This window comes from Arachis ipaensis, chromosome B1 (assembly GCF_059453495.1).
Source record: "Arachis ipaensis isolate K30076 ecotype BB chromosome B1, ASM5945349v1, whole genome shotgun sequence".
NCBI classification, from domain to species: domain Eukaryota; kingdom Viridiplantae; phylum Streptophyta; class Magnoliopsida; order Fabales; family Fabaceae; genus Arachis; species Arachis ipaensis.
In genome coordinates this window covers 49,543,925-49,553,314 of record NC_142436.1, presented here as the reverse complement: position 1 = coordinate 49,553,314, position 9,390 = coordinate 49,543,925, and positions in this window count along the sequence as shown.

Genomic DNA, 9,390 nt, shown 5'->3' with positions numbered 1-9,390 from the left:
TATACCGAATTGTCGTCAAGTAAAAACTCACAGTGGAGTGAGGTTGAATCTCATAGAGATTGATTGGTTGAGCAACTTTAATAAGAGGAGTGATCTAGTTGAACTTAAATAGAATTGAATTGGGAATTGCAGAAATTAAAATGGCGAAAAACGTAAATAACAAGAAATGTAAATAATGAAAAGTAAATGGCGGAAGGTAAAGTATAGAAAGTAAAATTACAGAAACTTAAATGGGAATGGGGTGATGAACATAAACATAAAACTGTAAAATAAAGAGAATGGAAAGATCAGAAATGGGGAATTCATTGGACTCAGGAGATATTGTATTTTCCGGATCAAATTCATTCTTATCTCTTCCTCAATCCATGCAACTCATTGATCTCTTGGCAATCTTAGGTGATTGAATCCTAATTCCTTGGCAATTCAATCTCTCTAAGCTTGAACAATTGCCCAATTCCTTGATCAAATTGCTCATGGGAAGAGATGAAGTACGGTCACAGATTATACCACATATTTTCTTAGATCAAAGTATTGGTAGGATTATATGTCACTATATCCATCTAACCCCCAATCCAGTCTAACATGAGAAAGTATTTCTAGCGTAATTTTCTCATTCCTCTTCCAAGGTTCAGAGAAAATCCAAGTATGAATAACTTCTCTTCCGAGACAGTTACCCAATTGGATAAAGATCGAAAGCTTTCAAGTAAATCAAAGAGAATGGAAAGAAGAAGAAGAATAAGAACTATAATTGATCCATTGAATTACAACAGAGCTCCCTAACCCAATGAAGAGGGGGTTAGTTGTTCATAACTCTAGGAATGGAGAATAAAAATGGAAATTTCATTGAAAAGAAAGTAAAACTGAATTACAGAGAAAAGTAAATACAAAGTGCTACAATCCTGGATCCCCAGGTGCCAATCCCTTTTCTAGTTCAAAACTACCCCTATATATACTACTTCTTTGATCTTCAGTTAACTCTGTAAGTCTTTGGATGTGGGCCTTTGAGCTCAGTTGAAGCAATTACAATCTCAGTGGGCTTTGCTAAGCTTGCTGGAAGAGTTTGAGTCAGGTAGCTTTCATGTTAGTCAGGCCGTTATTGTGGTTAACGTCAAGTGTAAATTCCTGGTTTGAAGACGTTAGTGACACTAACTTGGTCACTAACGTCCCCAAACCCCTTGAGTCACGTTAACCCCACCGTTAGTGGTACTAACGTGGCCACTAACGTAGCCTTTCCTAACCCATAGTCACGTTAATGGTGCTAACTTCACCGTTAATGTTCCAAAGCATCCTTTCTTCCATGTTAGTGGCATTAACGTGGCCATTAACGTGGGCATACCTTGGCTCGAACATATTAGTGGTGCTAACTTCACCACTAACGTGGCCACTAACGTGGGCTTCTCTGGCCATTCCTCACGTTAGTGGTGTTAACTTCACCACTAACGTTGCATCTCTTCCTTTGTTCCACGTTAATGCCCACGTTAGTTGCACTAACGTGGCCACTAACGTGGGTATCCTTGGCTATTCCTCACGTTAGTGGTGCTAACTTCACCACTAACATTGCAAGCTCCTCATTCTTCCACATTAGTGGCACTAACGTGGCCACTAACATGGGCTTATTAGTCCTTTGAGCACGTTAGTGGTGCTAACTTCACCAGTAATGTTGCAAGCTGCCCCTTCCTCTACGTTAATGGCCATGTTAGTGGCACTAACGTGGCTCTTCTCTGCTTCTTGTTACCTGAAATCAATCAAACAAAGTGCATCAAAGTCTTGCTATTAATCATGAGATGATGCATCATTCATTATTTCATTCAATTCTTACATTATTCTCATGAAATTGGTTAGAATTCACAATGTTTGCTTGAATCAAGGTATATGAGTGCATATTCAACCAAATACTTGCTTATTGCCTAAGAAAATGCATGAAACTAATATAAAACATACTAAAAATGGCTAGTAAAACTAGCCAAGATGCCCTGGCATCAACAACTTATTTTTTATTTTTCTTTAATTCTTCTTATTAATTTTTTCTAATTATATTTTTTTATTGTTCTATTTTTCTTTCTAGATTTTTTGAATGAAAAATAGAATAAATTAGACTTCCATAATTTCTTCTAATTTTTCACCAAATAAGATACAAGAACATTAATTTTTATGTCTCTATCCTTTATGTCTTATTTTCATTGTCTTGTCTTGTCTAATTCTCATAACTAAACACAGTCCTAGAGTTAGTTTGGATTGACTTTTGAAAAAAAGTACTTATTTTTTCATCTTTTTTAAAAAGATTTTTTTAATAGACAAAAAGCTATTTCACATTTGGATAAGTTTTTAAACAAAATTTTCAAATATTAAAAATGCCTTTTGTTTTTTTTTAAAGCAAGGTATTATTTTTTTCCAAAGTTAGGAGTGAGACTCGAACACGCATCCTCTAGGTGAGTATGGGAAGACTATGCCATTGGAGCTATAACTCGTTGGCAAAGCAAGATATTTGGTGCACGAATCCCACATTTTTGTACAGCTGTACCAGCAAGTGCACTAGGTCGTCCAAGTAATACCTGAGCGAGTCAGAGTCGATCCCACGAGGATTGTGGTTTAAAGCAAACTATGGTTATCTTGCAGGTCTTAGTCAGGTGAATCAGAAGGTTGTTGGATTGATTCAAGGGCAATAAGTAATGGGAATATGGTTAAGGATTGGAGTTGCTTTGTCTTTCTGATTAACTCTGGTATTACTGTCTTCTTTGCTTGTGAGTGATTTCTTCTATGGCTGGCTGTATGTGATCAATGCCATTGGCCGTGGTCATCAATCTCCTCTATTTCAGATCAAACACCATTGACCGTGGTCATCTAATCGGAACAAGGGTGAAGCTCTAGCAGTTCATTCTCTTGGCGATCCTACTCAAAATGCTACAGACAAGGTCAAATCTTCCGGATCAAAGAATGCTGCTTCTTTGGGTTTTAGCCTCTTCCACAGAGACCCTAATCTCTCCAAAAATTAGCTGAACTGGTGTCTCGGGAAGTCCCCAACGAAGTCGTGGATTAGCCGTCGGAGAGATGTATAATCAAGCTGGCGGTTCGCGCTTTCCAATTACGTATTCACACGAACCCAAGTAGACACGGGTGGTTGTCAGGCACACGGTCCTAGTATGATGAACAGAGATGATTATCACTGATCATCCTATTCACCATGTTGAAGAACAAGTATACATTTTAGAATTAAATCAAACATGGATCGAAGAGAAATAGTAATCCTTTTTTTAATTCATAGGACTCAGCAGGTCTCCTCCCCTCAACCTAGGAGGTTTAGAAACTCATACTGATAGGAAATACAATGGTAAAACTCGAATAATGTGTACAGTCTGTCAAAAGATTTTTAATAACATAAATATAATCCCTTAAATACTAAATAAATGAATAGTAAGGGTAAAATAGTCTTTTTAGTGCTAAAATCCACTTTTAGGGCCCACTTGGTGAGTGTTTGAGCTGAGCATTGATAAGATCCATATGTTAGGAGGCCTCTAGGGCATTGAACGCTGGCTAGGGGGTCCTCTTTTGGAGTTTGGACACTGGTCTTTGCTTTGTGGGCGCTGGACGCCTAGAAGGGAGTAGGAAGCTGGTGTTGGACGCCGGTTTTGGACCTTCTAATCTGGAGCAAAGTATGAACTATTATACATTAATAGAAAGCGGTGGAAGTAATCTTTCCATAGCCATTAAGAATGCTCCATTTCGACATTTGTAGCTCCATAAAAACTCTTCCAAGTGCAAGGATGTCAGATCCGGACAGCATCTGCAGTGCTTTCTCTGTCTCTGAATCAGACTTTTGCTCCAGCTCCTCAATCTCAGTTACAATTAGATGAGAGGGACTTAGTAGCTTTTTGCTTCTGAATAATTTTGGCATCTCACTATCCATTGAAACTCACAATAGTTGGCATCTTTAGGAACTTAGAATCCCGATGATATTATTGATTCTCCTAGTTGAGTTCTTTTTTATTCTTGAACACGCTTTCAGAGTTTTGGCCGTGACCCTAAGCACTTTATTTTTCAGTATTACCACTGGATATATAAATGCCACAGACACTTTAACTGGGTGAACCTTTTCAGATTGTGATTCAGCTTTGCTAGAATCCCCAGATAGAGGTGTCCAAAGTTCTTAAGCACACTCTTTTTGCTTTGGATCACGACTTTAACCGTTCAGTCTCAAGCTTTTCACTTGACACCTTCACACCACAAGCACATGGTTAGAGACAGCTTAATTGAGTCATTTAGGCCAGGATTTTTTTCTTTTAGGCCCTCCTATCTATTGATGCTCAAAGTCTTGGATCCTTTTATCCTTGTCTTTTAGTTTAAAGGGTTACTGGCTTTTTCAATCTGCCCTCCTTTTCCTGCATTTTTGGGCAGTAATGGATTTTTTTTCTTTTTATTTTTTTTTGCCATTTTTTCCTTTCTTTTTCGCAGGCATTAATTTTTTTTCTTTTGCAACATGCTTTTTCTTTTTCTTTTGATGCATTTTCTTGCTTCAAGAATCAATTTTTGGATTTTTCAGATTATTAATAATATTTTTCCTTTTTCCTTATTCTTTCAAGAGCCAACATTCTAAAATTTCAACTTCAAATATGTATTATTTATTCATACATTCAGAAAACAAAAGCAATGCCACCACATCAAAATAATTGAACTATTCTTATTTTAAACTTGAAATTCATGTATCTCTCAATTCTTTTCAATTAAAATTTTTTTTAAGCAAGGTGAGAGATATATGGAACATTTTTTAAGACATCAATGCAAATGATCATACAACAAGAACAAGAGAACAGAAAGAACACAACAAAAAATAGAAAAATAACAAAAGGGAAAGGAACTAAAAGAGAATGAATCCACCTTTAATGGTGGTGGCCAGTGCTCCTCCTTGAGGATCCAATGTGATGCTTGATCTCTTCAATATCACTCCTTTGCCTTTGTTGTTCTTCCCTCATAGCCATTTGTTCTTCTCTTATGGCTCTTTGGTCTTCTCTTATTTCATTGAGGGTGATGGAGTGCTCTTGATGCTCCACCCTCAATTGCTTCATATTAGTGCTTAGTTCTCTAAGAAAAGTCTTCCATTGAACCCAATAACTTTGAGGAGAAAAGTACATCCCTTGAGGCATCTCAGGGATCTCATGTTGAGACGGCTGCACAGGCTCTTGTGCATGCTCTCTGGTTTGCTCCATCCTCTTCTTAGTGATGGGCTTGTCCTCCTCAGTGGAAATATCTCCTTCTATGACAATTTCAGCTGAATTGCATAGATGACAGATGAGGTGTGGGAATGCCAACCTTTCATTGGTGGAAAGCTTCTCAGCTATCGTGTACAGTTCTTGAAGAATCATCTCATGTACTTCCACCTCACTTCCAATCATGATGCAATGGATCATGATAGCTCTGTTAACAGTCACTTCTGACCGGTTGCTAGTGGAGATAATGGAACGTTGGATGAATTCCAACCATCCTCTAGCTATGGGCTTTAGGTCAAGCCTTCTTAGTTGAATGGGCTTGCCTTGGGAATCCCTTTTTCACTATGCTCCTTCCACACAGATGTCTTAGAGCACTTGATCCAATCTTTGATCAAAGTTGACTCTCCTAGTGTAAAGATGTGGGTCTCCTTGCATCAGAGGCAAGTTGAACGCCAGCCTCACACTTTTCGAGCTGAAATCTAAGATTCTCCCTCGGACCATGGTGCTCTAATTCCTTGGATTTAAGTTCACACTAGTGTTATGGTTTTTAGTAACCCATGCATTAGCATAGAACTCTTGCACCATTAGAATTCCAACATCTTGAATGGAATTGGTTAGGACTTCCCAACCTCTTCTCCGGATCTCTCTTCGAATTTCCGGATACTCATTCTTCTTGAGCTTGAAAGAGACCTCATGGATCACTTTCTTCCCTGCTACTACTTCATAGAAGTGGTCTTGGTGAGCTTTGGTGATGAATCTCTCCATCTCCCAAGATTCAGAGAAAACGGCTACTGTCTTTCCTTTCCTCTTTCAAGAGGGTTCTCCAACCTTGGTACCATGAATGGTAATGGAAAGAAAAAAAAACTCGGCTTTTCCAACACCAAACTTAAAACTTTGCTTGTCCTCGAGCAAAAATAAAGAAAAGAGAAGATGGCTATCTAACAAAATAGCTAACACTCCACGCGCAACTCTATAGTTTTTATACTAGCCCTGAAAAATTTGGATGTCACGTGTACGCGTGGGCGAGACGTATGCGTGAGTGGTCAAAAAACTTGGGGTCATGGGTACGCGTGGGTGATGCGTACGCATCGCATGGTGCTCTGTTTTTCAACATTTTTCCAAGTTCTTCCACCAAACCAAGCATTCCAAACCTCCAAACAGCTACCAAAACACTATCAAACCTTATTTAACATACTAGACTCCCAAATAAACACAACTAACTAAGCAAAAACATGGAATTAAACTAATTTATCAATATGTACAAAAGGAAAAAATGAAAAAGATGTTACCATGGTGGGGTGTCTCCCACCTAGCACTTTTATTTATTGTCCTTAAGTTGGACTTATGGGGAGCTCTCATCAAGGTGGCTTGTGCTTAAATCCATCCTTGAACATCCACCAATGCTTGAATCTCCAATAAACTCCATCATTCAAAATTAATAGCTCCAAGCTTTGACGGAGTTCTTCACAAACCATGAGCTCCCAAAATTGATCCGCCACTTGTAATCCGAAATCCCACACTTTGTTTTTGCATCCGTCTTCAAGTTGATCATCATGATTTCATCCGGACGGCAAGTCATTGGAATTCTTATGAGGACACACAAACATCCTCCTAGATCCATGCAACGTAGTACTACACCAATCCTTGCTCCTAAACTTTGAGCTTCCAACCATAATAAACCGAGGATTGTGATGCCTACCACTAACCAACTCTTTCTTTCTTTCCATTCCACAAGGAGCTCTAAGTTGACTATCCGTTTCAAGCAACCCATATTCAAGTGGAATAAGAAAGCTAAGAGATATGAATTTTACCCACTTTAATGGTGTAAAGGATTATGGTAACTTAGGAAGGGGGGCATCTCCACACTTTGACAATGCAAGGTCCACTCTCTTGTGCTCTTCCTTGACAACTTCTACCTCTTGACAAGCATCTTCCATGTTCACTTCTTGACAAAGTTCTTCACATTCAACCACTTCCTCACCAACTTCTTCTAGCTCTTCTCCATTCTTTATGTCACAACTTGGAGGTAATGTGGAACTTATCTCAACATCTATCTCAATTTTAATTGGAGAAGATTCCTTAAATACCAAAGGAACATGTGTTGGTGGGAAATCATCATCAAGAGGAAGAATTACTGCTTGCTCAACTTCTTCCAATTCTTCATCATTCACCATATGCTTCGGAGGTTGTGCACCCTCCTTAACATCGCTCTAAATCTCAATGGAAGAAGGCTCAATAGGATCTTCGAGGTGATTTGTTAATGAGGACAAGAACTCATCAATGACTGAGTCTAAGTCTTGATCAACCTCCCCTAATTCTTCAACCATTCCTTCCAGCTCAATTATCTTAGCTTCTTCCCTTGGTTGCACTTCTTGCTTCAGCTCCTCTTCTCTACTTTAAAGTTCCAAATTCTCCTTCTCATTGTGCTCCTCAACTAATCCTCCACATTTAGCAATAAGGATATCTTGGATAGTTGAGCACAATGATGCCAATTGGCTCACCACTTTGGTTAAGCTAGCCACAGCTTCCCCTTGCTTTTAGCAACGAGTTAAAAGTTCTTGTTGTTCGTGTATTAGGGGTTGGAGAGATTGGTCCAATAAAAGTGGTGGTGGAAGAGAGGATTCATTGTTTGGGAGAAAGGGTTCATAATTAGAAGGTGGTTCATCTTGGTAAGGGTATGAAGGTGAGGTATATAGAATTGATGGTTCTTGAGAGTATTGATGTTGGAATGGTGGTGGTTCCATGTATGGTTCATATGGCTCATAAAGTGGTTGGTATAGTGGATAAGGATTAGGGTCATATGGAGGTGTTTGGTGGTAGGGGACTTATGAGTAAGGTTATTGAGGACTATGTTGAGGGAAGGGGTCATATGTATGTGGTGGTTGTGGTTGACAATCACAATGAGGGTCACAACATACATTAGATTGGTATACATTAGGAGTTGGATTGTACCCATAAGAAACCGGAGGAGGTTGTTGTCAAGAAAGTTGTCCATAAGCTTGGGGCTCCTCTCATCTTTGATCTCCAAATCCTTGATGCATGTTGTCATTGTAGCTTCCATTCCCTACAACATAATTTGAACCAAACTCGTAGCCAAAGGGGTGAGAATTCATAATAGCAAGGGAAAATGAAAACAAAAGCTAACAAGAAACAAAGAAAGCAAAGTCCTACAACTAGCAACAACTAACAAGTAAGCAAAAAGCAAACATATTCACAATATTCACATATATACAATAACCAATAACAAGCACACATTGCAACTCCCCGGCAACGGCGCCAAAAACTTGAAATGAGTATTATCGTCGGTTAGGAATTTCACACAAAATAATTCCGTTGCTAGTATAGTTCCCAACCAACAGATAATACTCAATCAAAGTTTAATTTTTTGTTGTCACAAGTCCAACCCAATAAAGATAACCAAGAGTATTAGTCTCGGGTCGTCTTCTCAAGAAATTGCAGTGAGGTATGCGTATTATTGGTTATGGTATCTAAAGGGTGGGTTGGTAAAAGTGCAAGAAAATAAATGGCAAAAAAATAAAGCAACAAAAAAAAGAGGCATTCATGGCAAGGATTGAGAGTATAGGCTTTCTATCCTAGTCATCAATCATAATACAATAATTAACAAGAGCTTATCCTATTTAGTCATCTCCAACAATAAAATAAGGTATAATGTTAACTTCACACGAGAGAAAGTCAAATAAGACTAGTTAATCTCAATCCAAAAGTCCTAACTAACTTACTAATCGAATTAGCAAAAGATTAGCGTCAATGAAAATAATATTAACTAACAACTCTAGATCACCAACATGAGTTGGGTCTTAATGAATTAAGATTACCTAATTCCTCTTTCCAAGCCAAGAATGCTTAAAAAGCTATACTAACATCCAACCAAACATTTTGTCAAACACTTGGAAGGCATAAAATGAAAGCATAATAAATTGCAAGGAAAGATAAATTCTACAACTACCAATTGCAAGAAAATAATAATAACAACTCAATTAAACAATAAAGGAACATAAAACATAAATTGCATTAAATGAAAATCAAATCCAATAAAAGTGCATCAACATAAAAGAGGCATAAAAAGGGAAATTAACAAGTAAAATAAAGAGAACAAAGATGTGGAAACAAGAAATTACAAGAAAAACTAGATGAAAACAAGAAATTAAACCTAGATCTAAGAGAAAAT